Source organism: Bos javanicus, chromosome 15 (assembly GCF_032452875.1).
Source record: "Bos javanicus breed banteng chromosome 15, ARS-OSU_banteng_1.0, whole genome shotgun sequence".
Classification (NCBI taxonomy): Eukaryota; Metazoa; Chordata; class Mammalia; order Artiodactyla; family Bovidae; genus Bos; species Bos javanicus.
In genome coordinates this window covers 64694869-64713019 of record NC_083882.1, presented here as the reverse complement: position 1 = coordinate 64713019, position 18151 = coordinate 64694869, and the positions used below count along the sequence as shown (strand labels likewise).

Genomic DNA, 18151 nt, shown 5'->3' with positions numbered 1-18151 from the left:
GTTTGATCCCTGGGTCAGGAAGATCCCCTGGAAAAGGGAATGGCAACCCACTCCAATATTCTTGCCTGGAGAATCCCATGAACAGAGGAGCTTGGTGGACTACAGTCCATGGGGTTGCAAAGAGTCGGACAAGACTGAGCAACTGAGTGCGCACACACACACACACACACACATACACATACACACACACATATACACGTGCCAGGCCCTGAGGGGCTCAAAGAAAGAGCCAAGTTAGAATTTCACATCGAATAAAGAGCAGATCAAATCCATACACTGAAATTACTGCTGGCTGAGACAGTCCTGCGTGGGTCATGCAGCACTGGCACTCACACAAGCTCTTTCTCCTTGCCTTATCTCATTTAATCCACCCGACAGCCCTGCAAGGTGGGGACTGTTGTCCCTGTTTTAGAAATGAGGGTGCTGAGGTTCTAAGAGACTGTGTACCTTATCTGAATTGGTCCAGCTAGTAAGTGACTGAGCCAGGCTTCGGATCCAAGCCTGTGTTGAGCCTCTGAACGTTCTAGTATAGCCTGCAGCATCCCCGTACTGGAATAATACGGTGCTCCATTGAGCGAGTGTGCTTAGATGTTCAGCTGTGTCTGACTCTGAGGGAAAAGTAAATACCAGCCGGAGGTGCAGGGGAGAAGAGCAACAGGAGGAGCCCTAGGAGGGAGGGTGCCATGCAGGCACGGCGTCAAGGATGGCTTCTTGGAAGCAGAGGGTCTGTTGGAGCTGGTTCAAAGCTGTAATCATGAGTCTTCTCCAGTTTCTGAGGCAGAGAAGGAGGGTCTGAATTAGGATGTGAGCCATCAGGCAGTTGCTGTCTGCAGTGGCCCTGCCCTGAGGACACAGGGGTGCCACGCAGAGCACACGTGGTGTGAGCGCTCACTGCGGGAGCCATGTTCCATCCGGTCAGACACCCAGGCGGCCCACAGGCCCAGCCCCCGAGCCGTGGGCTTGCAACCCCCTCGCAGAACAGCCACTGACCCTGAGCAGAAGTGAGAAGGAAGTACCCCCTCAGCCCCAGGCTGTGGAGGGGGCCTGGCTGTCCACCAGGGACTGCGGGTGTCCTGGCAGAGACAGGAGGTAGCACAGGCCCCAGGCACTAGGGTGCCAGAGCCTCCTGAGAAGGAACAGGTGTGAAGCAGGCAATTAGCTGGGAAGGCGTCCGGGGGGCAGGCGGCCTAGAGCTGATTGGGGAAGTCACCAGGATTACATCATCGACCGGTAAGTAGGCTTCATTAACTCTCCGATGAGTGCAGTGTCGAGAGGGAATGGTTTTTTTCTTCTTCCAGGAGCCAGAAGAAGTGATCGTTAGATTTGTCCTGTAAAATAAAACTGTTCCGTGGCAGGGACGAGCCTTTAAGCTTCTCCGGTGTATCTGGCACCCTGGCTTCTCTCTGGGAGGAAGGAAGAGTGTCTATTCATGGGCTGTGACTTGGAGAGGCCCCACGGTGAGTCAGGGGTTCTCTGTGTGTGTGCGCCCCGCAGTCGCTCATGTCGCGGGGGAACTGCTAATTTACTCATGTAATGTGTTCCTCTAGACCAGCCACAAAGACCACTCAGTTATTTTGATCCAAAAGAGAGGCTGGTGTTTACCACAAACTCCCCAGCAACCCTGTGGGTGTGTGTGTTTGTACAACGACCTCATACAATGAAGCGTTGCCCTGGCTGGCAATGACAAGCATTCCAACTCTGAATTGAGGGCAGAGATCGTCCTGGAGTGACCTCCACGGGCATGATGGCTTGTATGTCTTCTAAAAATCCAAGTACATGGAGAGAGTGGTCATGTGTTCCGGCCACCACAGGGGACCTGAAGGGGAGCAAACATTTGAGAATATCTAATTCTTGCCAGGCACGGGGCTCAGGTTTTACATATCTTATCATGATGGCTTCTCTCAACTACCCTTTGAAGCAGGTATTATGCTTTCACCATTCCAGGTTCTTGCCCCAATGTTTCTGCTTCGAGGACGCTCATATGTCCTTAGGTGCCCGCTGAAAACTCCTGTAAAACCTTTTCTGACTTTATCACAGTTAGTTACACTCTCCTTTGTGCTCCCAGAAAATCATAGACTTTAGGGAGATGGCAGCTTCAGTTTCTTCCTCTGTAATATTAGGGTAACCATAGGGTCATTGTAAGGAATACATGAAATAAGTCACATAAGTGTTTTGACAGCAGTTGGCACTTATCCCTTGCCAGTCATTGCTGTTATTAATAACAGTAACAATAATACCACATACGATTACGTATCATTGTAAGTTCCTTGAGTATAGGGATGTTAACTACTTGGTTCATTGCTTTATCCTCAGAGTCTAGCAGTGTTTGGCACGTGGGAGGCACTTGTTTTCTAGCTGGTGAGTGAATCAGAGTGAAAGCTTTGCCACCTCTCACTTCTGTATGCGCCTGAGAATGGACCCTTGTCTAACCTGCCTCTGTATCTGTAATATCACCACTTCATCTGGTACAACCCACGTGTTCAGTGACTGTACTGAACAGATGAACGGGACCATGAGATGCTGCTACTCAGCCAGTGCCTGGCTAAGGGAGGCGGCCGCGTGCCCATTTGATGCTGTGTGGGGGCTCAGGGATCCCTCCTGCTCCCTGAATTCAGTAAGTGTGCCCTCGACACACCACCCCTGCATGGTGAGCTTCTCAAGGTGGGGACTGTGTCTTGTTTACTTTTGAATCCTTGGTGTCCAGCTCTGTGCCTGGCACAGCATGCTCAGATGGGTATCCAAGAAATCTCCTGTCCTCCCGGACTCCGAGCGTGGAGTCAAGTGGATTTGTCATCTCTCTTCCAGCACCACCTAACCCTCTTCTTCTGTCGAGGCTCCCACTTCAGTTTATTAAAGACCCTTTTCTCACTTATAATGGTCTAAGTCTCCTCTGGAGTACTGTACCCTATGGGAAGAGCAGTCTTTGTAATCAGGCTTTTCTGGACTCAAATCTTGACTCTGGCAACTGCGAGCTGTCTTATCTGGATGAGTTGCTTACCTCTCCTGGGCATCAATTTCCCCTTTCAACAAATGAGGCAATAATACACTCTATTCACCTATTCACCTTAGGGCGCCTAAGACATGGCGGGACCTGTTCTAGGCCCCGGAGATACATTTATGTGAACAAAACAAACATTGCTCTTGCCTGAATGGTACATGCAAACTAGAGAGGGAGAGACCGACACTAAACAAATAAGCCAGTAAACAGGGGGTTGGATGGTGCATGTGCTATGGGGAAAGGAAGTGGGCAGTCAGGGTTATCAGTGTCTTATTCTGGGGACGAAGGGAGGCCTTTCTAAAAAGGAGAACCTGCATCCGGAGAATAAGATTCCAGGGAGAGGAAGACAGCAAAGATACCTCCTGCCTCTCCCACCCCAGTCCAGCCCCAGTGCAATCCAGTCACATCCCTTGTTCTGCTCAAAAGTCTGCAAAGAGCTAATGGCTCATTAAGTTCATAGTCTTAGAGACTGACCTTCAGAACCACCTCCAATATGAGGCTACATTCACCTTTTCCAGCCATATTCTACTGCTGTCAGAAATATTTAATCCTAGGAGAGAGAGCTGGGTGCACTTTGTCAGTCTCAGCAGAATGACTGAGGAAAAAAGCCTAAGCATACTCCCAATGACGAACAGATTGAGATGGGCCCTTATCCCAGATTCCCTGGGCCAGATTCGCATGTTCCAGTCAAGGTGGACAGGACCCCTATTACTGGCTCGCCCTTCCCATAGTGTTACCATGGAGTCGGCGATAACGCATCTTTTTTTTTTTTTGAGTAATAAGCGTCCCTTTATTTGCTGACGCCATTACAAAAACCGATTACATTAGCAACAAAAACTGTTTTCTTGAGTTGAAGTCAGAGGCAGTTACTCCCCAAAATGTTAAGTAAAACAGTGTACTACATCAGTATTAAAATGTTAAATTTTACATTGTCTTTACCACGTTTGATCTTCTGAACAATTTTATTGAGCAAGATAAGATAAAAGAGTACATGTTTATTTTATCTTCAGGAATGTAAAGGTTTAATCATTCAAACAGTTTTTATTATAAAACTAAATTCTGAGGATGTCTACAGAGTTGGCTTTTTTTTTTTTTCTTAAAGCTACAAAATGGCATGTGGTTTCCCAAATCAGTTTTCTTTTACTACTTTTATCTCCCTTGATCCCTGCTCCTATGGGCCCCTCACCCATAACAAAATGACCTCATTTTGCCTTTACTGATTCTAATGGGTGATCCAGGCTCCAGTCATAAATTCCTGTATCCAACGGCTGCAAGCTTCCCTGGTCCTCCATTCTTCCATTCTTTTTCAATCAGCACTCAATCCACAAAGGATTAATGTCCAGACCAAGGGCACATTGGTCTGGACATTAAACTGGGACCCTCTGGCCGTACACAGAACAGTAAACTCCCCGATACTATGGTTTTACCAGCCTGGTGAACAGGCACCACCAGCCTCTAAAACGTCCCCCATGATGGCATTTATGATGAATTTAAAGCCTGGCTAATTTCAGACCCTTCTTGTAGGGAAAGCCCTTGGACTGACACTTACCACCATGTGGATCTTGGAGAAAAGCAAAAGAGATCCTGATCCTCAACACTGATGTTCTAAAAGAACGTGCCTGAGGCTTTCTATTCTCTACCACACGATGTTGAAGCAAGGACAGCCATTCAAGACTGTGGGATACAGATGCCCCCTAGCATTATGAATGGCATCCCTGAATACCACTGTGGAGCCTACACATCTGAAAATGTTACTGCCGAACCTGTAGGTTTTCACTAGCTGGCTCCACCTGATGTGGCTGATGTAGCCTCAGTCTGGGACACAGTTTTCCTACTCAATGCCAGGACGCCTGGGCAATGTGGCACCCACACTGTCATTCCTATCTGTTTGAGTGTACCCCTCTTCTTCCCCAACACCACCGGCCAAGCAGATTACATTATCCTAAGCAGCCAGCAGGAAAATAAAAATGGAATGTGATTCTGTATTTTAGTGCCCACTTCTGAAGATTCCTCCACCATAGTTATGATGCCCAATTGGATGCCCAGTACACAGAAACTTGTGCCCTTGAACACACCTTCTACCCTGTGCATCCTTGTGACAGCCTTTCTGATGTCAGCCTATGCTTCCACGACCTGGGTCAAGAGCTGCACTTGCCCAGGGAGCCTATCACAGCATTACAGGTGATGACCTGATCCCAGACAACCACCCCTCAGAAAATGACTACCCAGTTACACACATCATCTGCCAAGGTGCCCCTGCCAGAACACAGGCATCTTCCCCTCAGGGGATAGCCCACTCAGCATATACCATACACTCAAAAGAGGTGAACACCAGACAGACCTGCAAACTTAACCCTCTCCTCCCCGTTGGGCACAATAAACCCCATTACCACTGTGGCTAAAATGTTCCCTCCTAAACCTCCTAAAGCAAGCCTCCTGCTTAAGGCCCTCCCCAAGCTAGTCTGTATGTACACATGGTCAAGGCTACGCCCCAGAGGCCCAGTCACTGGGTGCACTCAGCCCCTATGGGCAAGCCACTTCCTTATTCACTCCATGCCAGATGACCCAAGACTAATGAAAAAAGGCTCCCCCCTACACCCACCAATACTGATGCTACTGGTCTGGGTCTCTAGGTCTTGCTTTGTCTTACCCAGGACCCGACAGGACATTGATTGAATGTTATCAAGTTTGGTCCCTGGCCCATGAGTCTGGACATGTAACCATTCAAATCCACATGCCTGTGTTGGTGTCTTCCCAGGCCCACATAGCATGATAGGAGGCACAGCTCTCCAAGATAGTAAAGGCCCAGATAGTAAAGGAACATGAGTGATTAGAAGCTACAGAAGGAACCTGGTTCTCCAGTGTCCCTCCCCTAGATAACTCACTCCTGATGTCCCAACTCCTAAACTCACCCGCACACCCTACTGACTCCATTGATCTTCTTGACCTTTTCCAACCACCCCGTGAGGGGACCCTGCTGGTCACAATCCCCAGCAGAAATGATGAGCATTTCCCTATGCATGGCCCCAGATATAAAAGTGACACCTTGGGGCTAGAGGAGTGGGGCTAAGGGCTCGATTACATAAGGAATGTATTATAGCAGATGCAGCAGAGGAAATGTCTGAGGTTCTATTAGAATCTTGTGACGTTCACAGTGTAACAAACAGTGGCAGCACTTGAGGCTTTCACTGAAGGGCAAAAGTCCTAACTGCCAGGGTGGCAGACGGCAGACTAGCTCCAGATGACCTTACCACTGTAATATATGTGCCCTCAAAGAGGAGGAGTATGTGTCCTCAAGGGAATTTCCTGCTATGTGTGGATAAGCGACACAGGCAAAGTCATTTAAATAGCCCAGCAGATGCACCATCAAACCAAAACCAAATTTTATACAAAGTAGCTTGAAGTCTCTAGTTTCTGAATGTTCCCTGACTCTTGGGGTGACCTGCTCCAGACCCTCCCACCAGAAAGTGGACCTCACATACTGAACGGGTTATGTAAAGTCAGTACAGCCCACAGTCAAGTATATTAATAAGAGACCACCTGAAATTAATCTCTCTTCTCCATCACCTCCTGGCATTTTTCAGCAGGTGGGCTCCTGTCCTATATCGATGTCCCCAGGACCAGGTTTTCTCTCCCTGAAGAGGTTAGGGAGCTCTATTGTCAGGGGGCTGTTCACCTAGGGATTCCCCTCATTTTGCCAATGTCTGATTAGATTATAAATCTTTGAGTCACTTGTGATCACAGCCAAGGGGTGGTGTGTTTGGACAGGCAATGCCTTTAAACAAGGGGGAATGGCAGACAAGTTGTCGAGTTGAATCATAACAATATTCCAGTGAAATGAAACCTGAACCTGTCTTTATTCCATCAGTACCCCAGAACCACGCCTCCAACTCCTGACCCCAGACACTTAGGCTCTTTCCTGCCAGTCACACCTGCTTCACTCACTGGGTGCTTAGGACTATGGGCTTTGAAACCTCTGCTGTTTATCCTTACTCATTCCTCAGCTCTGTGACCTGTAGCAAGTTCCTTAACCTTTCTGTGACTCAGTTTCCCCATCCATAAAGTTATGATCACAATACTTACTCCATTAGGGTGTTGTAAGAGATGTGAATACCCCACTCTAGGTAAAGCCCACAGTACAAGTCTGACACAAAGGAAATACCCAGGTATTTATTCATCAAGAGTACCTCACTTTCTATTAATGCTTCCTCCAGAAAACCTTCCACATCTATTCCCACTCCAATTTCTCCTTAATCCAATTAATCTGATTCCATCTCTGTTCAGCACCTTGCTGTGAATCATATATCTGTTCTCCATTACATATGCATTCATTTTGGCTTCCCAACTAAGAGATAAAGGTCCTTGAGGAAGGGACAACATTATACGTGGCTCGCCCACTGACGTGCTGGTGTCATCTTGCACTTAATTTTTTTAGGATTGAGTTTCTTTCCCTGGAATATGTGGCAAATATGTGGCATGTGTGCCAACATTTCCCCACCCCTTAGCCTTGGGAGACACTAGTACTTAACAATAATTCTCTTCCTCCTCACCTGTCTCCAAACTCAGCATCCTTAGCGCAGCGCTTTGGACAGTGTCTACTAATGTATTCAGTAATTAAGTTAAGTGTTGAGTACTTACTAGGTACTACTCTTATTTAGTATTCTGGAGATAAAACTTTGGGTGTGCTGTTGGTGCACTTGTGGAACTTGTCACTTAATGGGGAAGAAAGAAAATATGCAAATGCATAAGTGAGAAGATCTCAGATAGTGATCAGTACAGGGATGAAAATAAAACAGTGCTGTGTTAGTGTCTGGCGAGGAGGTTGAGTGTCCAGGGACTTTCTGAGGCCTCAAGAGATTTTGATCTGGTAGATTTGGTGTGGGCCCCAGAATATGTGTTGTTAACAAGCAAATGTAGGAAATGGCAACCCACTCCAGTATTCTTGTCTGGAAAGTTCTATGTACAGAAGAGCCTGGTGGGCTACAGTCCATGGGATCAGAAAGAGTCAGACAAGACTAAGGGACTGAGCACGACGTGGTAAGAGTGAATGTCTGGAGTCAGAAGACCTTACATCCACTTCCTCACTACATAGTTGTGTGACTTGAGCAAGTTATTGAATTTCTGTGACCCTCAATTTCCTTATCTGTTAAATTGAAATATTACTACTACTCATCTCAGAAGGTTATATTAGGATTAACTAAGATGAAACATATAAGATTCCTGGTGCATAGTGCATGCTCAATAACAGGCAGGTATTAATTACAACAATGGGCCCATCTCCTCCTAATTATAATCTTCAAAAAACAGACCCAACAAGTACCATTTAGTAGGTATTGAATATAGCCTTTAGTTGGTTTTTGCCTAATGAAAACTCTTCCTCTTGAAAAATAAATTGTCAAAAGACCTTCCTGTCAGCAGGACTGCCAGAGTCCAGTGAAAATATATTCCCTGGCACTCTAGTTGAGGCAGGTTTCAGGTTTGGAAGGACTGTCTTAATTTCCTCTCCAGTCAAGTGGAAGCCTGGCTACTTGCCTTTCTAAGTCGGTGGGCAGGGATGGGGGGATTTCTGAGACCTGCAGGGATGTGAGATTTGCAAAGTATGAGGCACAAACAGGACACTTGCCTTCTCAGAGCAACTGGCCCATCCAGCTGACGGGCCCCCATGCGCTCCTGCTCTGCCGGCCTCCACTCACTTAGAGAAGGGGGCCACTCCTCCGCGTTAAAAGCTGAGCTGGTACATAACGAAGAAAAAAAAAAAAAAAAGAAAGCTGGGCAGGAAGCAGCCTTTTCAACCAGTGAAGAAACCGTTAGAATCCATCCCTTTGCCCCATGCCAAAGCTCAACTTGCCCCACCCAGCCACACTATCAAGGACACTCAGGCCATCGCAAAGCCCTGGAGGTATTTGTCCCTAGTTTATCAGGGACCTGTGAAAACATTTCCCTAACTGAAGATAAAGAGCTCTTTCCCCTTCTCCCTCCATTCTACTTCTAACTACCTACCAGAGAGTTCCTCTCCTTTTCTTTCAGTAACACCGACTCTGAAAAGAAGTTGTTTTTCACCCTGGACTTGAAGTAACTGGTGGAGAGGCAGGTAAGAGCATTTTATTCGTTCATTCCTTCAGTAAGTAATTATTGGGTGCTTAATACATGCTGGGCTAGGCTCTTGGATTCAATTCCAAGAGCCTGCAGTGTTTGGGGGAACCCAACAGTACTTAACAACCACAAAACGTAGAATTATCCATTGTGATCCAAACTGGCAAAGAGTAGATAAACAACGAAGTCCTACTGAATAGCACAGGGAACTATTCAGTATCTTATACCTATAATGGAAAAGAATCTGAAAAAAAAAAAAAAAAAACTGAATCGCTTTGTGGTATACCAGAAGCTAATACAGCACTGTAAATCAACTCTACTTAAATAAATAAAAAGGAAAAAATATTAAAAACAAAAAGCTTGAGAGTGGGATCATATAATGATGGGTCCTAGTACAGTCATGAGGGGCTGGGGGCTTCCCTGCTGAAGTAATGTTTGAGTTGAGAGAAGTGTACATAGTGTAATCTTCTGGATTTCACTCTTGCCCTCCCAGTGGGTGTTTTCAGGGTTAAAAAGCTGCCTCAGGGGCGGGAAGACTTGCTGCCATGCCATGCCTGTCCCGTTTTCGGGACTAAGTCACGATTCCTCGATTCTGGTGAAGGTTAGGATGGAAATGACTTATTGGAGTGATGGAGAGGCCAGCATAAACCTGCCAGGACCTCCTTCAAGATTCAGTTCACTTTGCAAAAGTTGCCAGATAAAAGATATTTCCAGATGGAGAGCCATGCAGGAAATACAAATGGAAGAGTTTTTAACAGCTCCTCCTTTGCAGGCTATGACCAAGGCAGTTTCTGCAGTGGGATGGGAAGGACTGTAGCCTAATAGCATGGGAAGAGCTGAACGGGCCCACGAGCATCCCAGGGGCGTCTGGAGAGAGACTGTGCCCTGAAGGGGGCATTCAAGATGCTCTACTATGGGACCACCCCCCACCCCAACCCCAATCCTGCCACCACCACTCCATGTGGAGCCTGTGCCTGCTATATGCTAACCCTCGGTTTCTCAGAGGAGAGGGCAGATAGGAATCGATGACAGCGTGAGTCCCTTTAAGGAGGAGGCTGTACATAGTAACAAACTGCCCCCTTTTCCCCGTCCTTGGGGCCTAGCGGGCCTGCAAGGAAGATCATCTGAGAGTCAGGGACCAGCGCTGCTGACGGGGGCCTAAGTGGGCAGGGATTGCCACTGGGGGACCCAAAGAACGTCTCAGAGTTCATGCAACAGGGCTCACTGTAGCCTTGTGTGTGTGTGTGCTAAGTCGCTTCAGTCACGTCTGACGCTTTGCAACCCGATGGACGGTGTAGCCTGCGAGGCTCCCTCGTCCGTGGGATGCTCCAGGTAAGAATGCTGGAGTGGGTTGCCGTGACCTCCTCCAGGGGATCTTCCCAACTCAGGGATCGAACCCACATCTCTTACATCTCCTGCACTGGCAGGTGGGTTCTGTACCACTAGCGCCACCATAACACTGGATGTTGTTAAATATATCTATGGGTGAACCTGAGAAGGTTGCAAGCTCCCTGAAATGAAAGGCAAAATTCTTTGCACCTTGGACAGCTGTGCACCTAGGGAGAGGTGTTTGACTTTTACCAGGTTGTGTGTGTGTGTGTGTGTGTGTTGTGTGTGTGTGAAAAATACACACGGCGTAACATTTACTATTTTAACCACTCCCAAGGATGTAGCTGAGGGGCACTGAGCACATTTACACTGTTGAGCAACTGTCACCCACTACCCATCTCCAGAAGGTTTTTTATTCTCCCCAAACTGAAATATGATATCCAGTGAAAAACAACTCTCCTCTCTCCCAGCCCCTGGCCACCCCCATTCTACTCGTTGTCTCTATGAATTTAACTACTCTAGGTACCGCGTATGAGTGGAATCATACAGTCTTTATCCTTTTATGACTGGCTTGTTTCACTTAGCATAACATCCTCAAGTTTCAATCACGTTGTAGCATGTGACAGGATTTCTTTTTTAAGGTAGACCTTTCTTCTTTAAGAATGTAAGTCACTTATGAGGTGGCAAGATAGTATGCACACATTTTATGCATATTTATTTATTGGGTATATACCCAGAAGTGGAATTGATGAATCATATATTAATTTATTTTTAATTTTTTGCAGAACCTGCTTATACCATAAACTATATTACATTATTATATATATATATAATATATATTATACATGTGTGCCTAGTCACTCAGTTGTGTCTCTTTGCAACCCCACAGACTATAGCCTGACAGGCTGCTCTGTTCTTGGGGATTCTCCAGACAAGAATACCAGAGTGGGTTGCCATGCCCTCCTCCAAGGGGTCTTCCCAATACAGGGATCAAACCCAGGTCTCCCACATTACAGGCAGATTCTTTACCGTCTGAGCCACCAGGGAACCCCAAGAATACTGGAGTGGGTAGCCTATCCCTTCTCCAGGGGATCTTCCCGATCCAGGAGTCAAACCAGAATCTCCTGCATTGCAGGCAGATTCTTTACCAGCTGAGCTACCAGGGAAGCCCATATGTTGTATATAATATATATATTATATTCCCATTAGCAGACCATGGGATTTCCAATTTCCCCACATGTTTGCCAACACTTCATTTTCTGTTTGGGGGATAATAGTTGTCCTGATGGATGTGAAGTGTACTTTACTGTGGCTGTGTTTTGCATTTCTCTGTTGATTATTATTTCTTGAAACTCTCTCTCTCTGCTTATTGGCCATCTGTATATCTTCTTTAGAGAAATATTTCTTCAAGTCTTTTGCCCATTTTTTAATTGGTTTTTTTTTTTTTTTTTTTGCTGTTGAATTATAGGAGTTCTTTAAATATTCTAGATATTAACCTTTTATCAGATATATGATTTGCAAATATTCTCTCCCATTCCATAGGGTGCATTTTCACTCTCCTAATACTGTCCTTCATACACAAAAGTTTTTAACCTGCAGTCTAGTTCATCTGTTTTTCATTTTGTAGCCTGTGACAATAAAAGGTGTCATATTCAAGAAGTCATTGCCAAATCCAACATCATGTAGTTTTTACCTTATGTTTTCTTATAAGAGTTTTATAGTTTTGAGTTGGCAGGTTTTTAAAGAGGTCTGTAACTGACAAAGCATGGGCCATCCTCAATACTGATAGCGGGGAGACCCTCACATATTGACGAATGTCAGTATGAAGCTAGGAATTGGGAAATTGATAAAATGGTGGTGATATGTGAAGTCTTTAATTCAAAAGGAATTATTGAATATCTCCATATTTAGTGAAAATGAAAATTATGATCTCTCTTCTCTAAGAACATAAGTCACTTATGAGATGGCAAGATGGTGTGCACACATAAAATCATGGCTCTGCAAGGCAGAGTCTAATGAGCACCTACCCAGGCCCCAGAACCAAGAGCTGGAAGGAGTTGAGTTCAGGGGACAGAGAAACCTTCAGTGCAGAGATGTGGCTTGAGTGGGCTCCAAGTTGATGGACACAATCTGGAGAGGCAGAGAAGACTGGGGAGGATTTTGTACAAACTGCAGGATGATTGCTGTTACCGAGCACTCACTGTGTGCCGGGCTCTGTGCTCTGCCTGCTGCATACATTATCTCAGCCATGCCTCTTCACCCTATATTTATCATCGCCTCTGTTTTATCACTGCAGGCACTGAAGCACAGAGATTTGCCTAAGATTAATTACCCAGATAGTAAGTTGTAAAGTGGAGACTAGAAACCAGGTTTATTAATCTCTATTCTTAACCCCTCTACAATTCTAGCACCAAAGTTTTGGAGCACAGACAAAGCAGACGTTCCTGATGGAAAGAACAGAATAAAACAGTGCACAGAAATGGGCATGAGCCGGATGTCTGAGATCAAAGAGGAGCAGCCTGGTTGGTGGGAAGGGTCAGGCTCTAGGGGTTTGGGATGTGAAGTTGATTCGATGGGATGGGCAGGGTCACAAGCATCTTTCATGGAATCATCAAGAGTTTGTCTTGATCTTCTGGAAGGACAGAATCTCACATAGAGCTGCAGCTCTAACCTTTCAGTCCACCTCTTTCTTCTATAAAATGAGAGCATCAAGATCCCAAAAGGTTAAGCGACTTGCCAATGATCACAGGCAATAAGGGAGTCATTGCAAATTTTTGAGCAGGGTGGTGACAGAGAAGAAAAGAGTAGTCCAGATGGGTTAGTGAGGCAGCCAGATACATGAGGGGTAGCTGAAGGGAAGCAGAGAAAGTTGGCACTAAGAAGCAAGCAGCTCTTTCCCTGGTTTTGGCTGAAAGATATCTCCCTTAGCTACAGATATTTCCAGGAGCATCACATACAAGACTCCTTTCCCCTGAGGTCTGGAGCTTAGGAAGTCAAGTGCCATCAGGAAGGTCAGACTCCCTTCCCCAGCCAGGCTCAGGGCCCTCAGCTAGACACGAATGTCAGAAAACACTGCTTCCCCAGAAGCAGCCCAGCCCCTCCTCCAATGGAAGGTCTGTCTGGAGTGAGATGTCTCAGACCAGAGACCCCCAACTCTGAAGAACCAGTGACCAGGAAAGGCTCCTGATGCCATCTCTTTTTGTTGCTTATCTGAATATGGAGCTGGGCCAACTGTCTGTGAGTCTAACCCACCTGCCCCCTGGGGGTTGTGGGTTGCCCGAGCTGGTGAGATAAGGCAGGAGTCCCCCAGGCAAGGAGGCTGACCCCACCTGCTTGGACTGAGCCCTATATTATAACATAACTCCAGTTATCCACCTGCATGTCAAGAAAGGCCTGCCCTGGTCGCCTGTCCTCCTCTGAGGTTCTCTTAGCTTCATTAATTCTAATAATAGCTGCCATCCATTGAGCACTGTGCTAAGCATTTGACATGCATGATCTCATTTTATTCCTCCAACCCTGTGATGAAGATATAATTATCCTCATTCTACACGTGACGGAACTGAGGCTCAGAGCTATCAAATGATTTGCCTAAAACCACAGAGCTGAAAGAGCCAGGACTAAAACATAAGCCGATCTATATCCAAAGCCTGTGTCTTTACCCATAGAATTGACTGCATTCTATGCACTAGCCCACTGTAACCATGTCTCCTTGTGGGCATGGGGGACTGCAGTGGAGAATCAAGCTTCAAAGCAGGTCCTTGTTACTGACACCACCTGTATCTGTGTGTTCCTAGGAGCCAAGAGTTTGATCTGGTTCCCAAACCAAATTCCTGGGTCTGACTCTGAATGGTATATGGGCCCTTATTTTCTCCCAATAGCAATGCTCTAGGAAAACAAGTGATCTTCAAGTTCCCTCTCAACTTTTACCTGGAGAGTATAGTGCAGGCATATTTTGGCCACAGGGAGCGGGGCTGTCATTTATTCATTCCACGAACAGTTATTGAAAGCCTACTGTGTGCTAGGCACATTCTAGGTCCTAAAGACACAATTGGAAACAAGTCATATTCTTATGGAGTTTATATTCTAGCTGGGAAGAAAGGTCAAAACCAAACCCATAAAAAACTACAAACACATATGTAGTAAAGTAGAAGTAATGATGATACTAGGAAGAAAAATAAAGTGGGATAAGGGAATGGAGGATGATAAGAAATGGGATTTTAAAAGGCTCTTATAAGGATAAACATTTGAACCAGAATGAAATACATGGGAGCCATAGGATGCTCTAGAGGAAGAGCATCTCAGGCAGAGGAAAGGACAGGTGCAAAAGCCCTCCAATAGGAGTTGACTTGGTTTGTTTTAAAGTTTAGGGAAAACATCAGTGTGGATCTAGCATAGTGAAAGGGTTGTAATGAAAAAGAGGAGAAGGGGCCAGATAGGATAAGGCCTTCAAGGCCACAGAAAGGAGCTGGATTTCAGGTGTGCCGTTGGAGCGTCCCAGGCACTGTGCTGTGTCACTCAGGCAGGTCTGCGTCTGAGAAACTAAAGGGAGGATATGAATCTCATGAACAAAGGGCATCAGGACAGCTCTGTGAGTCAGCTCGCCCAGCTCTGACTCCCCCTTGAATTCAGAGCAGCAAATAAATTCAAGGTCTGGTACCCAAGAGAGAAGGTGGGGGAGGGTTTGAAGGGGACAGAGACAGAAGAAGGAACTGTTGACTCTAGGTCTCACTTGCCTTGTCCATCAATGGGGCCCTGAATCACCAATGGGTGTTCAAATATTTTAAAGCTGGAATCTCTCTGTATAAGCCGAATCTTCTGCAGAAGCTTACTCTGGGCCTGTCTCCTTTCCGAGTACCTTATATAATATGTCTCATTTCACAGAATTGTTATAGCGGCTCCATGAGATAGGTACCTTGAATATGCCCACTTTACAGATGCAGAAGCTGAAGTCCAGAGAGGCTGAGCAACATGTCAATAGGTGCAGAGCTGCTGTGGTTGGAGCAGGAACGGGTGGAGCCTACTAGGGAAACACTTCAAACTGCTCCAAGGAGCAAGCTGGGAAATCACATTTCAGAGGCTCCTTCCACTCAGACATGCCATGAGTTTAACTCTGCTTTAAGACCTCGCTGTAGAGTTGTGACATTTGGGGGCAGTTACTTAAGCACTTTGACTTTGTCTCTCATCTCAGTCCTAACAGGTGATTTAGAAGTTGCTGGAAAGGGGAAAATCAGAAACATGCAATCAGGGATGTGGCTGAAGCAGATGAAGGGAAGTGATGAAGCTGTCAACAGCGTACCTAGGACCTAAATGGTCACATTCCTGAATTTCTGATTGGAAAGTGGGGGCTTCCCAAGCCTGAAGCCAGCTTATGTCTTAGGTACACTTCAGCTTTTTCTACAGCACCCCAGTCTCAGCATTCTTTGGTGGATGTCCTGACTGGCTAGGAGATGGCTGCTTCCTGATACAGTAGTGATGACTTCTGAAAGATGGGGTAATAACAACAGGTATCATTTCTGAGCATTTACATCACTGTGCAAAGCATTTTTATACACATGATCTTATTGAATCCTCTTAAAACTCCTGTGAAGTAAGCAGATATCCCTGTGACCTTACTCTAGTCCCAACCCTGCTGAGTTTACTGTTGCCTCCATTTGACAGATATAGAATCTGAGGTTCAGAGAGGTGAAATAACTTCCCCCAAGTCACCCAGCTGGTAAACAGCTGAGTTATGCCTTCTGACACCTATGCTCATCTCCTAAACTCAGTTGATAAAGATTTTTCAAAAAGATTTGTGGGGCTTTTTTCTCCTATATAGGAAAACTGGTTTATTTTTCACAAATGTTACTGATAGATCTAACATTCTGAAAATATGTCCATCAACATGCCCTGAAATGTTCTGAGATGAGTTTGGAAACCAGATTCCTATGACAGCTGAGTTGTTTAAAGAAGTTTCCATGGGAGCTGAAGCCATAGTAAGACAAATCTTTATTTTTGTTCCTATGCATGAATGTCACAACTAACAGGTATATGATGCAACTTGGCTTCTAAAGGTGGCAAAAAAACAAAAAACATAGAAGAGGTAAATTGTCATTCTTGGCATCTTCCCAATGACATTTGCATTTTCCTTTCTACTAGAAGTCCATTTTAGCAAAGAAATGTAGCCTTAGTCACTTGAAACTGCTCTTCCTGAGAAAACAATTGTAGATGTAATAAGCAAAAAGAATAGAAAATGCCAACAGGAAGAAAGTAATCCACCTAGAGTCAGAATCATCATGCCAACTGATTCAGTCTTCCTGTGACATTCACATTCAGGAAGGAAAACTTGAAAATTTTCTAAATTTTAAGGTATGTAAGATTTGCAAGGAGTCGGGGTGGGTAAAAGGAATTAAATTGCAAACCCACCGGGGAGGAATCAAGTCCAGATTTCCTCAACTCTCAAGGACCATTTTACATGTTCGAATTGCCTCCTAGTTACTGAGTCGCTCTTCTACATAAGGCATAAGGTTGCTATGGAAGGATACAATAAGGTCATGATTGCTTTAAAATTATTCATAATGAAAACACATTTTGAGACTCGATTCTAAATGTTAAACTTAAATTTGAGCAATTTAATTGCCCGTTGAATAGAAATGAAATCCCACCGGCAGGCAGTTATTTCTTACAACCACTGTGTGTGAAATTGAAATCTTAAGATACCATTTCAAATATTCACTTTCTCTAAGGAAGTTCTCCCCAAAGAGTGGTGAAAGATAAGAAACTGACCCAAAGTCATCAGTAATCACTCTTTCTTTACACATTTGGGTCAAAACAGAAGCATATTATTAAAAGGAAATTTCATGTCCCAAAGTTGGCTGTTTGGAGGTTACCTCCTGGAACCCAAGGATATATTTAATTTAACAACTAACTTAGGCTCCATGCAAAACTATATAGCAAGGAAGGAAGCAACTTATCAGATTTAATAAAAGCAAGCAGATGAAAACACATCACGTAGTCATCAAGATAGTGAACATTAAACTGGAAAATGCATATATGTTTTACATACGAGCACAAGGAGATGAAGTGAAAGGACACTGTTCTGTTTGCTTTTTAAAAATGGGACCGGTTTTCAAACCTACGTGAGAAATTGGGAAGTTCTTATTTTTAACCTCCATTTCACCTTTGAATTTAATTTCAAACTCTCTAAATTCTCCCGGCAATTTTTTCCTACAACACAGAAGTTACCATTTATGAGTGCTTAGTATACACCAAATGCTTTGCATGCATGTAATCTCATATCCATTATTACCCCCAGTTCATTACAGGTCTGTGGGCCACACTGCATGCGTTTACTCATTTAATCCTTACAACAGTTGATGCAATAGACTCTGGTACCCCCACTGACAGATAAGGATCCTGGGAGTTTATAAATTCCTGCTTTTCCATGAGGATCACAGGTAGGAAAGTGTGGGTTGTTATGAAGGCAGTCTGACTTCACAGCCACTACCCAATACTGCCTCTTCAGATTAAGTGACTTTCCTAGATAGGCTCCACTAGCTGATAAGTAAGAGCCTAAATCAAACGCATGCAGTCCAATGCCCAAGTCTTAGCGTTTCACCACCACACTGATTGGTTGTAAGCAGGTGAATTGTTCATCAAAGCCTATTTGTTTATTTTCATTTTTTATTGTAGAGTGGTGGGTTATATGTTTATCACATAATTTAGACTGACTTAAAAATGCTAGACATTTTTCCT

The 18151-nt window shown here is 45.1% G+C and overlaps 1 protein-coding gene across 1 annotated transcript in view; it reads left to right on the top strand.

Annotated features, from left to right (window-relative positions):
* The first annotated feature begins 951 nt into the window (after nt 1-951).
* Nucleotides 952-18151, top strand: part of LMO2 (LIM domain only 2) — a 30631-nt gene continuing 13431 nt past the window's right edge. The window contains exons 1-2 of the mRNA XM_061381095.1: nt 952-1230; nt 9026-9089. The gene's annotated coding sequence lies outside the window, so the exon portion shown is untranslated. The remainder of the gene's footprint in view (nt 1231-9025; nt 9090-18151) is intronic.